We start from the raw sequence: 20648 nt of genomic DNA on the forward strand, positions 1-20648 counted from the left end.
TAAGAAGAAAGGAAAAAAGGAATTGGAGTACGGAAGCGGACTCCGACAACACACGTTTAACTACTCCAAGCAGTAGCGTTGAGACGTGCAGAGCCGCGGGGGTGTGGCTGTTTTCTAGGAAGTTGAACATAACGCGCAAGGGCTGGAGTGCAGCGTTTCAGAATCGTCGGCCATGTTGGAAGGATCACAGAGTTCATATCGCGGTGCATCATGGACCATGAAGTCCAGAATGGACGAATTCGGTGGTTAATGACAGTATGCCTCCTCCTAAATCCTGCACCTCCGGTTTTGCTTGGGTGGATTCGATGATATCTTTGTATTAAACGGGGGGCATTCATGTTTGAGACAGGTTCCCAGGTGCGCTCGATGGGAGGATATCCTTTCCATTCAACCAGATACTGGCGTTGACCTTGTTTGTATCTGGAATCACATTTATTCTTTATATTTGAACACTGACTTTCCTTTGCATACATATTTTCCTTTTTACACTTGTTGTATACGATTTAGTGCAGGCATTAGGTTGTGTTAGTATAGGCCATTTTGATTTGACGGGCACAACTAGGACTGTTTTATTTATTATTTGATGGTCGAGACTGCTCCCATCTTAGCTATAGGGCAAAGTAGGAGTTTCTCCAACCCCACTCAAACTTCAATAAAGGTTTTACAAATTGTACCTTTTGTGCCAGTGTTATACGCGTAATACCATGCCTCCCATACGAGTCAATGCAGTGTTTTATAGAAGCAATACTGTGGTTCTGCATTATGAAACAACTTAAATTGTTAAGAATGGAATTGCTTTAATAAAGTTAATAATACTGGTCTTTGCCAAAGAGAATATATGTTTGCCAGAAAGGATATAGTTAGCTTAATAAAAGTATCATTCAGATTACACCTGGTTTAAAAAAGAAAATAAATTTTGCCTAGCACAGCCACACAGACATTTGGCACTTAAGAGTGGAGGAGATGATTTCTATTGCACACTCTCTCCATTAGTCCCTTTGAACTTGCAGTAAACAGAGAAGAGGGTGGCGAGAGCCCTGAGAGGAATTCAAGGAGAGCAGTGCTTTTATTTAACAGTTAAATAGCTAACTTGGCTACACAAATGTCAATTTAATTAGCAAACCTACAGAATTGCATAGCAAATTGCTATATGACACTGCTTAGTTTATGCCTTGCTTATATTTTCTAATGAACCTGTAAGGTATATTAACTTGTATTTATCTGTAACTGATGTAGCTTTGTTATATATAACATGGATCTAACGTATAACAACTTGTATTTACCTGCAAATGTTGTAGCTTAGTTATATTCAACAGCAATTTCTTTTGAAAAGTTGCTTTTTTTATTAAAGCATTCTAATGTTTTCCCCATTTATTTATCATTACATTTCTTGTTATGCACTTCAGAGCACTATACAGTTTATATTGAATGTCATGCCTGTTATGTAGTCACTTTTTTCTACTCTCTCTTCATTTCTTCATGTTTTGCACACTTTTCGATGTTTTTTATGCAGATTTTTGCCACTTATTTTCTGAATTATGCAGTTTTCCTGCATTCCTGGCTCATTTTGTATTGTTGATATGAATTTTCATATGTTTGGTTTGCTACTTCCATCGCCACAATTAGTCGTTGGTGCCATCCCTCCAGTTTATTGTTAGTTTTTGGAGTTCGTCTAAAACGGCTGTTTAGCAATTCCCGTATTCTAATTTAACTTTAGTTTTTTTCCTTCCGCATCTAGTATGTGCCCCTATCCATGTCTCTTCAAAGTAATTTAAGAAACATTCCAGTTCTGTTTCATGGATTCAAAAATAATTATCACTCACTGTTGTCATGTCCGCATTTATTATTTCTTCCTTTGGTACAAACGTTAATGCGCATCGTTTTTTTAACATAGAACTGAAATTTACTGTCTGAACTGTTTAATACATCTTGATACTATAAAAAAAATAGTATTTACGAACAATTCATCCACAGTCTTTTCAGTCGTGATCTATTCAGCTTCAGTTAAGCAACCCAAATTAGTATTTTACAGTTGTCAATTTGAAAAAAAACATTTTTTCTTGATTCCCCTACATGAAGACTCACACGATTTGACTTGCTTTTTCATATAGAAATATGCATCTGAAACATGCTACGCTGCCTTAAAGGAACTGCAAGTGCTCCTCAATCTGTAACAGAGTCCTCCAGATGGACCTGGGAAATGTCCAATTTGAAAGTGCAATAATTCAGTACGTAGATGACATTTTGGTTGGTTATGAGACAGAAGAAAGGTGTAGAGAAGACTCAGTTAAACTCATGACCATACTCTGAGAGAAAGGATACAAGGTAGACAAGGAGAAACTACAATATTGTCAGGAAGAAGTCTTGTATACGGCAGTTGATTTCTCATGAAGGGAGAACATTGACACCTGAAAGAGCAAAAGCAATCATGAAAACAGTAGCATCAAAAACAGTGAGGGAAATGCAGCAATTTCCAGACTTATGCAATTATTGCAGGGCTTGGGTTTTTGATTACAGTACATGCATTCAACCACTTTTAAAGGGACTTAAAGAAGCACAGGTAGATAAGAGCACAATAACATGGACAGACGAAATGACTGAAAGGTTTGAAGAATTAAAAAGGGGCAATCAGTACAGGCCCTGTGTTTGATATTGATATTTTATTTCTATCGCGCTCATACACAAGTGTTTCAGAGCGCGACAAGGCAACAGAGGGGAACAAGGGAGAACAAAAACAATGATCTTACTAGGCCCAGTAACATTGAGAACACGCAAGTGCATGGGAGAGGGGAAAATGCATGGAAGGGGGGAGAAGTGGAAAAGTGCGGAGCAAAAGAGAAACAGATAAATAATAAATACATATTAAAAGGAAACAAACAAGTGTTAGTGCAGCCAGCAAGTGGCAAGTGCCTGGGCCCAGAAGACAGAGGTTAGTGCAGAGAGAGAAAAGGTCAGCAGTGGGGAGGTGGGGCGAAGGCAGAAACAAAGAGGAAGATCTTGAGGTGCTTCCGGACCCAGAGATGGTTCTCCTCAATTTTCAGAGTGGCAGAGAGGCTGTTCCAGAGGGAGGCTCCAGCCGAAGACAGAGATCTACCCCCAGCTTGTTGCTTTGTAAAACGATTGACCCTGAGAGAGTTAGAGGAGCGAAGAGCTCAAGAGGGGAGGTATTTGCAGAGGGATAGCTGAAGGTATTTTGGACCCAGGCCCCAGAAAGCCTTGTGAACAATGCAGAGGGTTTTCAATTTAATCCTTGCAGCCACTTGGAGCCAAGGGAGAGATTTCAGAGTTGGAGAGATACGATCCCAGGGCTTGACGCCAAGGACAAGTCTTGGAGTCCTGTTCTGGATTAGTTGAAGAGGGCGGAGAGTAGAGGCAGGTGGATTTGGGGTTCCCAGATTACAATGAAGAGTTTTATTTATTCTCCCATTTGTTCTCCCATTCGAATGGAGAAGTCATGACAGCAGTTCTAACACAGAAGAGGACTTTAGGGTATGCACATAAACCATTGGCTTCTTACAGTGGGATTCTAGATCCAGTAATGAAGGGACATTATCCCTGCGAGCAATCTTTTGCTGCTGCTGCTGAATGTGTAATTGAAAATGATAACGCTGGGGTGCCCAATAACATTATTTGTCAAGCATGCACTATTTTCAATTTTAGAGAAGCTCAAAAGTACATTGACCACACAAAGAGCATCAGGGTACAAGGTGATTATTTATAACTCTGCGGTTGGAATTGTTAGATGTAAGACAGTACATCCAGCTACATCTATAACAGAGCCAGTAGGAGAGAATGACTATCTACATGATTGCACAACGTATGTTGACAATTATAATGAAATACTTCAAGTTAGAGAAAATGCCATTGGGAGCAGGGGGTTGTTTTTAATTGATGGCTCTTTGAAAATTGACCAAACTACTGAGGAAAGGCATACAGGATCAGTGGTAGTCAAACTGAATAGAGAAGGTGAATTCGAGATTGTAACAAGCGTGAGGTTAACTTTGAATTATTCAGCACAGGCTGCAGAATAAGTGCACTCATCGAAGCATTGCAAAGCTTTGAGGATGTGAGAGTGTACTTTGACTCTGCCTATGTGACGTCAACTGTGCATGGAGGCCTGGAAAAGGATGGGCTTCCTCCGTACAGACGGTACTCCTCTACACCATGCAGCCCCATTGGATAGGCTTATAGAAGCAATGAGTCTTCCATTAACCCTAGCAGTCATAAAGTGCTCTGCACATTCCAAACAGGCAGATTTAATTTCCTGCAGAAACGATGCCTCAGATGTAGAGGCCACATCCAGTGTACAGAAAGTGGATGTTAAACAAATGACAGGACGATGCATGTTGGTAAAGTAGGGCTTTAACGTGCTGTCCATTGTCCAGTTAATTGAAATATGAGGTTGAGCTCTACAGGAAGAACAGGATTTATGTGAAAAGTGGAGGTGTTTTTATTATCCCCCACTGAAGCAATTTGGAGGCAGGATAGTACTGGAAAGCCAGTTATGCCTCTAGCATTATTGAGAGTTGCGCTGGAGCAGCTTCACTACCTAGAACACATGACTCAAGAAAGTCTATCTGTAACAATTGCAGAAGAATGGTTCTCACCCAATCTCCTGGAACATGTGGAACAGTTAATTGAGAATTGCATAGTGTGCCAGAAATGTACTGCAGGGCACACTTTGCAAATAGTAAGAGGAGTAATCCCTAGACCCAGTGGCCCATTTCAGCATCTGCATATAGATTATGTAGATATGCTACAGATATGCAAATGCCACAGATATATGCTGGTCCTAGTATGTCCTTTTTCTAGATGGATAGAGGCAGGTCCATGCATGCACCCTGATAACTCGTGCGCTGCCAAGTTTCTGGTACGTGAGGTGTTCCCTAGGTTGGGAGCTTGCAAAGATTTGTGGTCCGATAATGGACTGTATTTTGTAAATGAACTTTTTGAGCAGATAGTACATTTGTTACATATGAAACACATATTTTCATCTGCTTATCACCCACAGGCCAATGGTATCTGTGAGAGACTAAACCGAGTCCTAAAGAAAGAATAGCCAAAAATAACTTTAAGAAAGGGGTGTCTGCATTGTTTGCCCCTTGCTTTGTTTGTACTGAGAAACGAGCCTGGTTAGATCACCATCTAACTCCTCATGAGTTGGTTACTGGACGTTGTATGAGAACCCCATTGACTCCTCCAATTAGGGTAAGAACTGATGTTGACAGAGTAGCGAGGGCATTAGGTGACGAGGTGCACGATTATTTAACCACAATGATTGAAAACAGAAGGGAGGGGTCAAAAAGAAGCAATAAAGACAATCAATCTCATGAAACAGAAGAACTGCTAAAACCTCCAAACCTGTATCCAGGAGACAGGTGTCGGTGAGAAAATGCATATGCACCTGGAGCACCCCCTGCTTTGAGGGTCCCCCCGAAGTAGAGGAAGCTAGCCGCACTGCAGTGAAATTGAAGGGGAGAAGAACGTGGTTACATCTGCAAAGCATCAAATGTACAAAGGCGAAACGTCGGCCCCTCCCAAAGACATCCCAAGAGAAGTAGTTCTGCATGTGCTGATACATCCAAACGAAGCAAAAGAAGTATTTTCGTGCATGCAGATCTGCCAAATAGCTAGGAACGAGAACAAGGAGAATTAAGTGTACACAAGCACTATAGATTGGTATTTAACATCTTTTTGAATCAGTCGAAGATTGTTGGTTTTCAAATTTGACGAGATTTGCAGTAACTATTGAAATATTCCTTTTAGATGGGTTTCAAGAGAAAATGGGAGTTCGGACTGAAGAAGAAAGAAGAGTGTCAACCATTGTTTATGATACCCATAATCACACTAGTATACACATTCTCATCTGTTCTTTTTTCATACATTTTGCAGACTTATCCAGCCTTACTCCAAAGAGGAATACATATCATCACTTTTTTAGAGGACCCAACTGTGTTATCTGGAGAGTGATGCTTGCAATAATACTCCCGTTTCTGATATAGAATTTATTAAAAAGGAAATAATGCATTTGCATACTAAAGGGAATATAAATGGAGAGACTTCAACATTTCAGAGGTTCATTACCATCCAGAAAGTTAATAGGCTTTTTGGAATATGAATGATTTCTATTGGTCTTATGATTTGTATTTTTCTCATTATTATGGCAATTCGAAAAGTGGCAAAACGTAGTACTGATATGGAGGGTATTAATGAAACAGATATGGAGGGTATTAATGAAACATCTATTATTGTCCCTATTAAAGGCCCAGACAGCCTGTTTTCCAATATAACTAGGAGGTTATTTTGAATTAAATGGGATGCTGAGGAAGATTACAAAGATATAAATACATATCTTGATAATTCAGCTCATTTAAAAAATAACCTATTGTACCAGCACATGAAGGAGGTGGGAGGACGTCAGATGAAAGCTGTTATGTTTGTTCCTTAATACCGTATGCTATGAATACAGCCAGGACATTTATTGTAAAGGAAATACCTGAACAATATGCAAGCGCTTAGAAGCATGCACAACAAGAGGACAATTTGAAGACAAATGGGCAACCATAAGATAGATGTCAAGAAATACATTTGCAAATGAAGACAAATACATAAAAGGCAGCAAATGGAAAAGGTCCAGGGCTGGAAGAATAGGATGCTCCTATATTCCCTTAGTGGTATGTCTGGAGACCAAATAAGGATTGTCGAGCAAAAGAGACTAGGATGTGCAGATACATGGGAGACACCAGGATTGCTAGGATCTTGGGAAAAGACCTCAGCTATTAGAATATGGACGAGTAGCAACCAACACAGGATGGGAAGATGGAATGCTGGCATGTAGTGCACAATTATTGATGACACCAGTAAAGAGGTGAATGACAAATGTCTGAAATCATGGGCCAAGTATGCAAAACAACTAAAGTGGGTCAAGAATGAAGCAGGACCTGTGTCCATATTGCCAATGAAGAATGCCACACAGAGCTTCAGAAATACAGGATCGATTAAAGTGGGAGAAAACAAGAAATGCAAACAGATAATCGAGGTCCCAGCAATGAGTGGAGGAACTGCTCTGCTGAAGGATCAATATTGAGCCTCTAGATCCACAGCCTGCATACAGCTGGCTAAAATTTGATGAGGAATATGCTCAATCGTGGTCATACATGCTCCAGCTCTAGTGATTCCCCAAAGTGAAATCCATATCGATGAATTCCCAAAAGTGGATACATGCCAGAGGAAGAAGAGGTGACTCACCTTCTATCGCAAACAGAGAAATGTTTTTCAGCAAAATCAGAAGATACAGATTATGACGTTCCAGATGAACATAAACTGTTTAGCAAAACAGCAGTGATATTTACATGTATATTCCTGTCAGAACTCCATGCTCCAATGAATCGCAAGTGGTTGCAGATTACAAGATTTGACCTGCTGAAAACAAAGCACACGACAATAAAAGGATTTAATGCAATTCAAGAAGAAATGAGGACGATCAGGTTGATGACCCTCCAGAACAGGTATGTTGTGGATTTCATTACAACAATGGAGGGAAGTGTGTGCAACAAGATCAGGCCTTCTTGCTGTACATTTACACCATCCCATGATGACGAGAATGGGACCCTGACAGAAGCAATAACCATGTTGTCAACTTTACACACATAGATGGTTGAAGAAGAAGACAAAATTGAAGATGATGATTGGTTTACATCTCTATTTTCATGGATTCCAACTTGGCCAGCAAATGCTTGGAGCATTACTAGTCTTCGTGTTGCTAGGATTCTGTCTCATAAGGATCATTGTGGGACAGTACAAGAAGACAGCCAAGAAAGCTATTGGGATGAAGGTAATGACTGATGCTGGAACAGGTGAGTACATGCAAAATTAAGCCAATACCTGTGACAATATAAAGAAAAGTACTGTGCACCTCCAGGAACCAGGTTCCATTACACGAAGGAACGGAAAAGATATGTATGACGCTGGATATTCTGTTCACCATGTGGTGAATGCTGTCTAATGACCTGGCATGTGGACGAACACAAAGAATGCAGGACACCTGATGGTGGGTGACCAAGAGTTGCATCCCAAAGAAAAAGCAGAATGAAGAAACATGCTGATAAATGAAGAGGAGATAAAGACCATGGAAGAAGAGGATTTGAGTCGAAAATTCGACCAGAGGGGGAATGTAGAGGATCAGGTAGGTGCTATCCCACCAGTAATCACCCCTACACAGCTGTCATATTGGGAAGGTCGGAGGAAAGCTATAGATAGGAATCCTGACATCGTTCCTATACTGCATCAGGTGTGTGAGACACATTATGCACTCAGACAGCCCTACAGAATGTACCCTTGTACTGAAAGTGTAGAAGGATAACGCATAGAAGAAAGTTACATGGAAGGATTTTGCCAGCCAAGATTTCACAGTGCATTGATGAATATCGTACAAGTACCAAGTGATGTCATGAATAAGATATATAAACCTCTGCTGAAACAATAAGAAAATACTAATTAACGAAGTAACTGAAGCACTAAGAGTAACATGAACCTGGAGATAAAGTAATCATGGATCTAAAACAGATGGAGTAACTTACTGACCAATAAGTGTAAATACGCAGTAACACAAGGTAGAAAGACAACATATAAAAACTTGCTATAGAGGAAAATATAACAAGGCAAGGATGGCCATATCAGGAAAATGGACGACGGCTCAAGTGAATGTAACCAAGCTACCTGAGAAACAGGCCGAGGGTGCAAGAATCCAAAGACGTGGGATAAGTACAAAGCACAAAGGGATTATACATGGATAAGCTCTGAATATGAGAGATTCTTTATCGATGAAAGAAGATAAAAACATCTGTGAGAGCCAAGCTGCTCCACAATTAAAAGCACACAATTTTCATGTGAGATAGACTGAGTAAGACTTAAGAGGCCAAAAGGAGCAGCAAAACCCTGCATAATTAAATCAAATAGCAGTAAATGGAATGCTGAAATGGACACATTCGTGGTCCACTCACACGTGACTCAGAAGTCGAAAACAAAGGCTATTCATTAGAACCTCAAGTTAAGATAGTGCTGTGCTCACACTCCCTTGAATGTTCCAGGACAGTGAGCAGCAACAAGGTCAACTACAAATAAGAGACTTTGGCTTGTGACCTACCGATGAGAGATGGACTAATAAATGGGGCATAGTCTGATGGGGTTCAAGCACCTAAGTTTCTTTTCACATTTTGTGCTGCTAAGGAGCCAGTCCAAGGTTGGGACAGTATGCCAACCAATCAGTGGGGTTGGGGGCCACCTAACACAGTGTTGCAGGAGCCAATCCAATGTCATTATGTCCGCTATAATCAGTACTGCATGCATTTAGAGGTAGTTCAAGGCGTGCCCTACAGACAAGTGGTAGCAAATGAAGCACTTATCCTTATATGTTCTATAAGTAGACATGTTCCCTTAACTAATCCCTCCCCTCGATAGGTTTGTATTTTGCCACATAGAATGACATCATAGATGACGTATATTGAGATATAAGACCTCCATGTAAAGAAGTTGCTGGGTGAGTGTACATGCATCAGTCCAATGTTTGTCAGGTCTTCCGACTTTATTAAACTGAGAATAAAGGAGTACTTTGCCATATTCCTTGAGTCTTTCCGGGTTATTTGGTTTGTGGCCATTATTGTATTTCCATCTAGCACAAAATGTGCTTCAAGGTGCTACAGCACAAGCCTGTACAATAAATATAAATAAAAGCAAACCATGAAAACCTTCATATACATCTCGGGCACAATAGTTCCAAAACTTGGGAGTTTTGATAGCATCATACCTGCTCACATAAGTACCCAAGAAAGCATCAGACCTGCTCACATATGTACCCAAGATGCACACATATGTAGAACTAAGGCGCCCACATTCAGTAAAGACTGTCTTGCCGTTTCCAATTGACTAATCAATCCACACATACGGCAGAATTGTCTTTCAATCGCGAGATTATGATATACACCCTGTATCACCAGCAATGGAAGCTGGTTAATCCAAAGTCTGAACATCATCTGTCGCACGGCCAGACTGGAACTCTGAAGCATTTATAACTGTGGTTTAAGATAAAGATGTGCAACAGTGGCTACATTTGTTTGTTTGTTTGTTTTATTATTTGTATTGTGCACCAGACCCGTGGGTATCAGGGCGCATAGTATAAGATAATTCACAGCTTAGTTACACATGAAGGTTAAACAATAAATTTGAAATATACAGAACACAATGTACAAGCAGAGAACTCATGTAGGAACAAAGGCATGGCAAAGTCTGACATGAGGACATATACAAGGGCAGTCAATAGTATATCTAATAACTAAAATATTTACATGGAAGCAGAGCAGGTTAGTTGTGGGTTTCAGGAGCATGTCGAGTTTTTAGAGTCTTTGAACCATTTTATTATGTTCTGGCGGAAGTTTTGGTAAGATTGATCTGCCCTTAGTGGGGCGGGGGGTAAGGAATTCCACAGTTGGGCTGCCTTGACTGGGAATCTGCTACCCCCAACTCTAGGTAGCTTGAATCTAGGGACAGCAAGGTAGTTAGAATTGGATAATCTGGTAGTCCTTGTCGAGGATTTCTTGGTGAGTCTTTCTGTCAGATAACAAGGTGCTGCATTGTTCAGGCATTTATATGTAAGTGAAGCGACTTTCAGTTTGATTTTGTCGTGTGTTGAGAGCCAGTTATTGGATCTTCTGATCTCAGAGATATGTTCTCTCCTGGCAATTCCAAGTGCTGCTCTGAGGGCGTTATTTTGCAGGAATTGGATTTTCTTAATGGTTTGTTTATTAGCACCTGTGTACAGAGCATCACAGTAGTCTAACTTTGACAGAATGGGCTCCCGGGCCAGGGTAATACAGCTATTATTTGACAGGAAGGGTTTACCTGCTCTAATCAATTTACACGTATATGCCGTGGCTGAGGCCATGGCATTGACCTGCTTGTTGAGGGATAGGGTATAGTCCAGGTAGAAACACAAGGTTTTCACATGCTTAGCGACGGTGATATTATTGTCAATATTGAAGGCAGAGTATTTGGGGCTCAATTTATTGAGAGTCGAGGTGGTGCCTAGGATAATGATCTCAGTCTTATCATCATTCAGGCATAGACCATGAGTGATGAGTTATATCCTATTCACCAAGGCAAAATCCTTCTCATAATCCCCAGTAAGTGGTAGGAGGATCTAAGTATCATCTGCATAGTTAGTGTAGGTGATACCAAGATGATCCAGATCATCGAAAAGGGCCTTAGTGAAGATATTTTATAGGGTAGGTGAGACGCAGGATCCCTGAGGCACTCCACAAATGATGGGGATGGGATCTGCAGCCGCAATGGGAGAGAAGACTCTCATAGTCCAGTTACTGAGAAAGGATTGTATCCAAGCTATGGCTTCTGCTGAAAAGTGAGCGGCAGAGTCCAGATCGCTGCATAAGACTCTGTGGTCCACAAGGTCGAATGAAGCCAATAAGTCCAGGAGAAGAAGAAGGGCTGAATTCCCTTTATCTCTAAGTTTGTCAATCTGGGCCTTCAGATCTATTAATGCTGTTTTATTCCCGTGCTAAGCCGAAAAACCAGACTGACGTGATCCTAGTAAAAGGTTGGATTCCAAATGTTTTTGTATTTGTGAATAGGCCATTTTGTCTGATTTTCAGAAGAAATGGCACTGTGGTAATCAGTCGGTAATGTGTAGGTTTCGATGGGTCAAAGGTCTGTTGTTTCAGTAATGGGAGCACCCACGATTCCTTAAGGTTGGATGGGATATTGCCTGATGAGAATGAGGCATCAATGAGTTTCGTGATGAAAGGGGCCAGGTCTCTGGCTGCATCCTTTGAGTTGTGCAGGCATTAATCACCCTGACAGTTAGAGGGTTTAAGCAATAATATTTTTTTTCAGTTTCAATTATGGTGACTTTAGAGGACTTAAAGCGGGGGGATCATCAAAGTTATTAGGTGGTACGGGGCGGTTATGGGGGGAATGGTGCTAGTTAGAGAAACATTTTTCTTGGCAATTTTTGTTTGCCAGGTCGTAACTTTATTGGCTAGTGCTTGCTGTATGTTTGAGCACCGTGGTTTATCTTTTATGCAGTTGTCCGGTACTGGGATGGGGGCTTCTAGCTCTTTCAGGATAACAAAGAGGTCCTTTGTGCTTGATTTGGCTTGTGATATTCTGGAGTTATAAGTTTCGTGTTTTGCTAGAAGTATTTCACTTGTATAGAGAGCCGTTATGGAGCTGAGGTTAGTCGTATTTTCCTCGGATGGTAGTGATCTCCAGGATGCCTTGCATTGTCTTTTTTTTTAACGTAAGGTTTTCAGGTGTGGTGTGTACCGTGAATTAAGGTGGGCTTTCGGTTTGCTTTGTCTCATTTTAAGTGGCGCTATTAAATCTAGGGAAGTGGACGTAACTTGATTATATTCTTTAACCAATGGGTCGGGTCCCAGATTATCTGGGAGCGCATTGAGTGTGGGGAGAATGAGAGGGAGTAGGTTGTCATAGGTAATGTTCTTTTGATTCCTTGTAGGAATTGGTGGAGCTAGCGATATAGGCATGGAAATGGGTTTTTCAGTTGCTAAGGAGAAGGTTACGAGGTGGTGGTCTGTGCAGATCTGGGGTGATATGGATGCGATTAGGGCATTGGCTGCATGTGAGTCTTTAGGGTCGTTGAGTCCTAAGTTCATGTCCCCTAATAATAGGACTTGAGAGGAGTTTTTTTAAGTTGCTAGACAAGATGTTGGAGATATCTTCCTCGAAGGTACCGATATGGCCTGGAGGTCTGTATATCAAATGGATCGTGAGAGCCTGGGAGTTGTTAATAGTAAACTTAGCTGTGAGATTCTCACATGATTTAATGTCGAGGGGTGGCGCTAGTCTGATTGGTAGGTTAGCTTTAGCGATAAGGGCAATACCTCCTCCTCGTATATCGTTGCTGTCAGATCCTAAAATAGTGTAGCCATTAGGGATAGCCAGTGAGAGGGCTGGGCCTGCAGCGGCATGTAGACATGATTCGGTGATTGCTAGGAAATCGAGGAGTTCTGATTGGATAATGTCAGATATCTCAGTCGCATGTGCAACCAGATATCTGGCATTTATCAGAGCGTACTTAAGGATGGGGTTGTCGGATGCTAGTGAAGGTGAGGCTTTTGAACTTTGGGTCTTAGAAGTGGTGTGATTGAATGATGCATATACTGGACGATTGCTAAGGTAGCATTTTCTTTTGATATTGGAGGTTTCAGAGTGTAAGTTAGTTCTTTTATTTGGGATGGCGAGAGTTCTTGCTAGAGGTTCAAATAATCTGTCTAGTCTCGAGCGGAGTCTTTTGTTTCTAGCAGTCGTGTTGCAGGGTTGGGAGTCATGCATAGGTAACAGTTGAAGGACCATGTTAAGTTTAGCTGACCGTTGAGTACGAGTCAGGCTATTTGTATATGTAATGGACTGGGTCGTAATACAATTAGGGATGGTATGGCAGTTAATCTGAGCATTTTAAGTATGGGAACTGTAAGGTTGTAGTCCAAGGATACGTTAAGTTAGAAATCCTGTAACCTTGTTTCTAGTTGTGCAGTAAGTTCCTGAGCAGAAGTAAGACACTCAGAGCCGTTCAGGTCTATACTCCAAGGGGGCAGTTGACCGAGAGGGCTGGATCAAATTAACATAGAGTAGGGTGACTCAAATCTACACAAAGTAGGCTAAATCAGATGTATACAGAATAGGCTTAATCAGAAATTGCATAGCGTAGGCTACATTTGCATGGTGAGGAGCATGCTAACATTTACTAGTGTGAGCGTGCGCGTTCGTCGGTGCTAGCCTAGTATAGGTGGCTAAATATTACTTTCTTACATATGCAAGTAGGGTTGGTTTGAGCAATAGCCTGTTAGGCAAGGGTGCAAGACAAGTCGGTTTGCTTATGGGATACTTTATGCGTTATAGCGGGCCAGGCACTCGCTCACAATTCATACATGCAGTAAATGCGGTTGCTAAGCAGACAGGTGTGGGTCGTGGGATACGCCGTTGATGCTCGTGTCATGGGCTGGAACCCGGGCAGGGGACTAGCAAGCGCAGGATGTTTGATACTGTGCAGGTACAAGCTGCCTAGTCGGATCAGTGTTTATGACGTATACAATTGTCATGATATTTAGAGTTTGGAGGGCGGTCTTCTTTGCAAATGCTGTTTCTTTTAGTCGATGGTAGTGACAAAGGTGAGCCAAGCAGAGTTCCCGGCCCTGGGCTCTGGTCAGGCTCGGGTCAGGACCCTTTCTTGTCTGCCTTTCGTTGGAGGCTGGCTTACGCCTGCTGGTGCCTCCTGATTGGCTGTATAGCCACAGCAGGCCAATCGGGCGTCAGTGCTGGTCTCCAGGGGAAGCAGACTCAACAACAAAAACAAAGTGGCCATTTTGGAGCGCTATTCTCTCGACATACGTGGGATGTTGGCAGTGTTAAAGTGCCGGAGAAGGATCACCCACAACCTCAATTAATACTCTGGAAGGCTGGGATGAGTAGCATTTAAAATGCACATGTTGTTGGAGCCCCTACGTACTTATAATTATGAAGTGTGGCTAAATGGGTATAATTCTTTATCCAATCCCATTGTTGAATTTAGCTTTAATATATTGCTTTCAGAGTTTCATAGTCTGTGCCCCTTTTAAGTCAGGGAAACAATCTATGCTTGTAATACAGTCTGTATTCAAGCCCACAAAATAGCCTAGTTCAAGTCTAAGATGATAAAGTCAGCATACTGTGCCAGAAAAGGCGCTCCAATGCATTGAGCCATGCTAAATCCTGCATAGTCAGAGCGTCTTAACCATATAAGATTGTGGGCCGGTAGCATTGCTTATACAACATAATAATTCCTTCAATGGAATAGCCAGTTGTGTGCTTAGCAAATTACTTATGAGATGTGTCATTTGGTGCGCCTTCTGTTTATTTACTTCCTTGACATTGGAGTAGTCAACACAAGCAGCCATTTCCACACCCAAGTTGAGGTAGCTGTCCACATATTCAATAGACCCAGAATGAAGTCTCAAAGCTAAAAAATGACGTACTACTTCAAAGGGGGCGCTGCTCCATTTAGAGGCTGCCGCAGCGGTGGTGGAGCAGTAAGCAGCGTTGGCCTCGGTAATCAGAATCCTACAGTTTGCGTGCAGAGATTCAAGGTTGGTGAAATGCTCCAGTGCACTGCTGGTGACTTGCATATATTGGATTTTTTCATGAGTTACTTTACAAAAACAATTGCAAACTGATTGGGTTTTTACCCCATTTTTCAAAACGTGTGTTGTAAAATGCACCATTTAAGCCATTATTTAAAAAATGTTCCTGGGGGTTAAGGGGATTCCCTACACCCCCTCAAACCACCAGTCTTGATTGGTTTGGGCCCCCTTGACTATCATTTGAAACTGAGATACGTGTGATCTCTCTTCTGCTAAACTGTCCCTGTTTGACTGGCTATTCTTTAAAGCTGAGCTGGAAGTGATGTCTGTTCTGCTAAATACCATCTCTACACATTTTCTGAGCTGTGCTGAGAGTGGTCTCTTGCTAATTGCATAGGGTATTTCTGCAACTTCTCAACATGAGTTCAAACTTGTATTGTCCTAAATCTATTCAGAAGATGCTTAATGTCTATTTCGTTTAACCAGCTGGGTAAAATATAGGTATACTTAAAACAGCATGACCTGTTAACCCTTATGTGATGTGCCAGCATCCCGCCCCTTTGGTTGTCTTTGAGCCCCTGGGTTGCCCGGCCCCCCAATACTGACACCACTGTCACTGTCAATCACTAGCCTTGTAAACACTCAAGCTATTTATTTATTTTTTATTTGCTGTGCTTCACTTCACTGCTGCTTTCTTTCTATGCTTCACCTCACTGCTGATTAAGTGTCCCCGAAATGCATGCGGGCGGGCGGGCCTGTGAAACAACACGAACAACGACACCTGAAGTTAGCACTCACTGAGGCCTCTGGGGGCCCCCCTTATGCCAGTGGTGCTGCCCCCTAGGCCTCCTGCTGGAGCCGGGCCTGTCTGCACCGTGGCAGTGCCACCCTGGACCGGATTTCCTCGTTAATGAAGAGTCGTGCCACTGAGCAGGGGCCGCCTGCAGTAGGGGTAGGAGCCAAATGTGGCATGTGTCATATGCCAGTGACACGTTCCACTGCATGTCACCACTACAAGTGACACGTGCCACTAGCAGTTCTCACATGCCATGCCCCAAAAAAAGGTTTCACGTGTCACGGTAGGTCAAAGACAAAGCGCAAATTATAACCCTTTTTTAAAAATAAAATTGAGCGGCTCCACAGAGGATTCAAACTCAAGACCTCATGCTTTCGGGCCTAGCTCCAGTAACCACCACGACATGAAACGTTCATATTCTACCTCTAATGTGAACTGTCACATGGTTCAGTGATGCTCCCTTTTTTATTTTTTTTAATTTTTTTTTTTATTATTATTTTGATATAGCTGAAGACATCAACTTTTCAAAATCAATAACAATTATAAAAGAATATCATTACAATTTAAAATTGATGAAAATCATATAGAATTACATACAATATCAACAACCGACATAATGGAGAAGAGTAAACAAAAGAGACAGAGTTAGAGAGTCGGCCTATTAATTAAGATTTAAGTTCAATAAAGTAGTCCGATTAAATCTATATATAATGAGAGCCATATTAATAGTGATAATTATAGTGATAATTCACGAGTATATAAATAGGATACTCTAAGGTAGACTAATTAAACCACTATTTCGTCAGGTAAAACTGCCTCTAAAAAGTGGACAATGGCCTTCATTACTGAAAATCTAACATTCTTAAATAGAATACTCCATATCTCATTGTCATTCTTCTCCATATACAAACTCAATAACTTATTACAATGTTTATCACGAATGGCTATTAGGTTTGGACAAGACACAATTATGTGTTGGAGGGTTTCCCTTACATTTTGTTTCTCACAAAATGGCAGAAGCTGAGGTCCGCTTGAATAAGTTTACGTCTAGCCAAGATTTCTCTCGTCGGCCATAAATTTAACCTTGTCCGCAGGAATTTATTGCGTATATTTGCAGATGGACATTTCATGAGATAACCTTCCGCTTGGCCTAGACATTTAGTACCAAAGAGACTAGCATCAAAATCTCTATATTTTACACAAAGATCATAGTTTGTGATCCAATCCCAATAGAAAAACTTTCTTTTTGCTCGTGCGGGATGATCAATCAGAACTTGTAAAGAGATATTTGCTCCAACTAAAGTGTCCAAAACAATATTTCTCCATTTTAGCGGAAAAACAGCTGTAGACCCTATTAGGCGAAGAGCAACCGTACCCAGGATATTATTATTGGTCAAGACGAGAAGGCTTTTACGGAAAAAGGCGCACATTCTCCATTTAACTTTACTATAGAGAGAGTTCAAACCCAATTCAAACCGTAGTATTGGGAGCGGTGTGCAGTTCGGAAGACGCAAGACCTTTTTCCAAAAAGTAGCCTCAAGTCTATTCCATATGCTATCCTTGGAATACAGTTTGGCTTCAACGCCATAGAGTAAGATGGGAACAACCTTTTGTTCATAATACATCAGGATATGTTTCAGCGTAAATTTCCCAAACTTATAAAGTAGGATTTTCGCTTGCGATATCAAGCTTAGCAATTTCGAGTCTAACATATATAACAGTTTCCCATCGCTAACCGTGTTTTGAATGGAAACACCGAGATACTTATACTCCGAGACAATATCCATAGTTTGTTGTTGGAAAGACCAAAATCCCTTATAAGATTTACACCTAGTAGCGGGTTTACAAACCATAATCTGGTATTTGGTTAGGTTTACTGTTAGATCATTTGCCTCCACATAGATTGCTAATGCAGCTAAAAGATTTTGCAGACCTATGGGAGTCTAGGAAATCAAGACCAAATCGTCTGCATAAAGTATCCAAGGGATACGATGACCCCCCAACTCCGGAGCGTCCACTGTAATTCCGCAAAATGACAGGCCTAAATCAAGGATAAAGAGATTGAACAATGAAGCCGCCAATGTACATCCTTGCTTTAAACCAATACAAGTAGGAAAAGGGGCGGACAGGAGTCCTTGCATTGTGAGCCGAACTCTCATGGTAGTATCTGTATGTAATTGGATAATTAGAGCCAAAAGCGAGGAAGGGCAGCCAAAATCTTTTAGTTTTTAAAAAGAAGATTTCGGTTTATGGAATCAAAAGCGGAACTGAAATCAATAAACGCAAAATATAAAGTTTGTTTTCTGGATGCATATTGAGACTTCAACATATTAATGGTAATAATGTTGGGGATCGTCCCCAGTCCGCTAACAAAGCCAGATTGATGCGGGTCCCGTTTGAAGTTCTTCTTTGTCCAATCATTAAGTTCTCGCAGTATGAGACGAGTAAAGATCTTTCCCGAGACATCCAATAATGAAATGGGTCTATAGCTAGCCGGATTGGCGCGATCACCCTTCTTATATATTGGAATAATGATTGATTGTCTCCATGATGTCGGAATTTTTTGTGAAGTGTTTATTGATTCAAACATGAGAAATAGTATATCTGCCCATATGTTAGGGAATTGCTTAAGATGTGCATTTGATAGGCCATCGGGGCCAGGTGCTCGCGAATTGCTTGCATGATTGATGTAATACAAAATGTCTTCTTTATCGAAGTGTAAGTAAAACGAATGATCAGACTTTAGCTCAAGAGCAAAGGAATGAGGGCGTGGGTTTGCAAATAGGTTCGAGTAATAGCATACCCACTCATCCTCTGTTACATCATTTGTTTGGCAGGCAACCTGATGGCCTGCTGTGGATTGGTTTATAATGTACCACGACTGGGCAGAGTTTTTGGATGCTAGAGATACTAGCATATTTCTCCCATCTGTTTGGTAAAGTTTAGCTTTTATTCCCCTAGCCCAATTTCTGTAGCTGGTTTGTATACGTAGCAGAGCAGCCCCACGGAGATCTGGCGGTCATTTTAAGGCCTGCCTTTTTTCCGCTCGAACCATGGATTTTTTGGATCTTATTTCATGATTGGGGATATGCAAATGTGGTATTTGTTTATGTTTATGAGTGGTAGAGCTTGGTTGGAAGAGCTGCATAAGATCATAAAAAACCATGTCTGAGGGCGATTGTTCTACATCATTATGGTTTAGTTCACTATGATAACGTGTCTTAAAGGCATTCAAAGAATGTTCAGACCACTTTAATCGGTTTCTGGCAGGATTTATCTCATACGTTCCCTTAAGAAAGGAAGGGTGTACTTTGGGGACAAACATGTTCAAGCGGAGGGTAGTACACAGGATATTATGATCACTCATCTCTGATTCTATTATTTGAAAAGATGTAACCATATTTGACATATACATGTTAACATAGGTAAAGTCAATAATCCCATGACTACATGCACGATGCCATGTAGCTCTAGGTGGTATTGTCATGATCTCTGCTTCCAAAAGGTCAGGGTTTTCCCAACTCCCTTGGAAGCAGATCCATAACCCAGGTTCCGAGTGCCAACCAGTCCCAATTGGGACCTTTTGGACCCAGTCCTGGCGCCAGTGGCACCAGGCTCATAAATATGCCCAGTCCCAGCGCTGGAAGCGCCGGGCTCATAATGCTTGGGTGGACTTACCTGCAGCAGACCATGCTGCTTACTTGCCTGCCAGTTGAGCCTCTGATCCTCTTCTGTTTGGAACTACTTTTCCTGTTGGGTGGGGCAGGAGCCACTCCCTAGATTCAGAACACTGGAACTCTCTTTTTTTTTTTTTTTTATTTGTTATAGTTGAAATTAATCAACCTTTCAAAACAAATCTAAGTATAAATACATCAATATTAACACATTTTAAAACAATTGTAATACATAAGACATACATAGCAGGAATATGCGATACCATAAAATCAAAATTAATTAATCCAACGCATCACAGGTTTGGTTAACCATTAAGGTCCAAAGAAGTGAACCAAAGTGTCACAGCATTAATTCATTCTGATTCCAATTCTAAATGTAAACCTTGCAGAAAGTTTATAGCAGCAATCTGTAAAGGGAGGTAGTTTGATCCTATGATTAAGGACCAAGTTAGATCTTCGGATGCAAGCTGTAGATAGTTGCAATGTCGTGCGAAATGTATTTCACGAAGTGGACGGAGAACAGGGCATTCTGTAATTAGATGCCTCATGGTCTCTCGTACCTCCGCCAACAAGCAAAAACGACAAAAGTTTTCTGCTTGAGTTATTAATTTTCTTTTTGCCAACAGATCTTTGGTGTCCCATAGGTTAAGACGCAATTTCATAATGAGGCGTCGGCATTTGGCTGAGGGACAACGTATTAAGTATGCAGGCAATATGCGCATTTTTTTGTGAGGAAATCGAATAACATCAGCATCAACATATGCGAGACATCTCTGCCTATTAGCAATCCAGTCTGTTTGATATATTTTTGATTTCGCTTTATCTGGATTATATATCAAGAGGTTTAATGATACCTCTGCTTCGATTAACACATAATAGACAGATGATAGCCATGATGTAATAAACTGGTGCTTACTTGAAAATAAATATGATGAAATAAGTTTCAAGAATGCTTCAGTAGTGGTGGAAACTAGACATTTTCTAAGAAAAGCACATTTTCGCCAATTCATGATAGCTTGTAGTGAGATT

The sequence above is a fragment of the Ambystoma mexicanum genome, chromosome 4p (genome assembly GCF_040938575.1).
Source record: "Ambystoma mexicanum isolate Mex_15411 chromosome 4p, UKY_AmexF1_1, whole genome shotgun sequence".
Lineage (NCBI taxonomy): Eukaryota > Metazoa > Chordata > Amphibia > Caudata > Ambystomatidae > Ambystoma > Ambystoma mexicanum.